The following is a 1759-nucleotide window of genomic DNA, read 5'->3' on the forward strand; positions in this document are numbered from 1 at the left end:
TTGAGTTGTATATACATACATTCACACACGCTAGATGGGACCCAGGACTTTCGGGACCATCTAATTCAGAGCATGACTCTGTGGTTTTGTAGCTTGATATTGAGATTTGGGAGCTGTTACTATACAAACACCTAAATTTTGCATGCGGTGGCATTTCCCCATATCTGTGTGTACGTCAGTTATACACAATGATGAACGTCAGTTGCATGTAATATAAGTCACTTAGGAGTAGAATATTAAAATTTATGCCTCTATGGTGACTTTGTGACTTGTCTACACACACCTCCAATTTCCTCCCAAAAGAAGATAATACAGAGAGAACTCTGATGTCCTAAGATCTTAAAAATAAATGCAGTGCTCATACAGCAGTGCAAATACTAAAATTAGAATGTTAAAAGAAGATTAGCAAGGTCCCTGAGCAAGGATGGCATGCACATTCATCAATTGTCTTGTACATTTAAATACGGTGCAATTAAAAAAAAACTTCTAATCTGTCTCTAGCCTACAAAATTTTCAGGTAGAAAAAAAGACACTTCCCAAACTTGGTCATATCTGTGAGTAAATATTTTTTCACCAAATCTGGACACTGTGAATATATACATTTTACTGCAGAAATAGTCATGAGACCATTAACTTGAACTTACTATTCCCAGAAATCTATGATGATTAATAAGTAGACGGATGACTGACTGATAGATAATTTTAGGTGCGAAGGGAAGGCAAGGCGACAATATTTTTATTAAATGAAAGGTGAATCAAAAATTTTTATTGAGAAAAAAGACAGATTTTAACTACATAATAAAATCCTTAAACTTCTAACTCTAAAGTACACTTAAATTCAGTATCTTTATCATAAGGTCTTGATAAAGGTTTTGAAGTCATTGTTGGCTTAAACCTTTGTGATTCTACAAAAGAGTTCCAAACAACTAAACTTCAAATAACAAATATTTCATGTTTTCCACTCTGTCCTGCAGAAGAGAAAGAGGTTTAACATTCACTGAAGGCTATCTTGTACCCGGTGTGAGGCACCCTACATCTATTATTTACTTGGTTTTAGACACGTTCCTAAGCTATTGATATAAAAATTAGGATCATTTTGCAATATTTCCAAATTGCTGTTGAAATTATGGGAACTGTTCAAATTAAAAATCAATTTTAGGGACTGAATATGTTGGAAAACAAACCTATTTTGTTTACTGGAAAAAAAAAAGAAAAAGGAGACGGGTGTGGGCTACATTTCCCCAATCCTGTTATCCTGGGCTGGGTGTGTGTTACAGGGGCACTGGTTGTCAGCGAGGAAGGGAATCGTGCTGGACAACCTTTTAGGGAAGTTCTTTAAGAACAGAGAAGAAAGTAGGAGGTTGGATTTTTAAAAATTGTACAGGGTATTTTATGTTTTTAAATATTAAATATTTCAGAGATTAAAGTATGACTTTAAATTCTGATGGAAATAAGTGATAAAGTCAGGCACATTCTCACAGTATTTAACAAATAGGTATTCATGTCATGCGTTTATATTGCTGAGCCAATTTTCTCCACCCACCCCCCTTCATGGTCCCCTAGGCATTGCCAAAGGGAAATTCTCAGTCCAATTAAATGTACAGGCGCCATAATTTGCCTCCCTTCTTGCTTTGCCTTCTTAATACTTATTTCACTTGGTTAATATTTGTTCTCAGACTTTCCTCATTCCCTGTGTTGAATCAAGTCTTCCCCAAAGTCCACTTTCTCTAGAGGTCTCCAAACGACATCAATAAAAATG

At 35.4% G+C, this 1759-nt stretch overlaps 1 non-coding gene across 1 annotated transcript; it reads left to right on the top strand.

The window, feature by feature from the left end:
- Positions 1-354: 354 nt before the first annotated feature.
- Positions 355-459, top strand: LOC123947799. The gene has a single exon (XR_006819833.1). It is a non-coding gene; the product is annotated as a U6 spliceosomal RNA (small nuclear RNA).
- Positions 460-1759: the final 1300 nt, after the last annotated feature.

This window comes from Meles meles, chromosome 7, assembly GCF_922984935.1.
Source record: "Meles meles chromosome 7, mMelMel3.1 paternal haplotype, whole genome shotgun sequence".
NCBI classification, from domain to species: Eukaryota; Metazoa; Chordata; class Mammalia; order Carnivora; family Mustelidae; genus Meles; species Meles meles.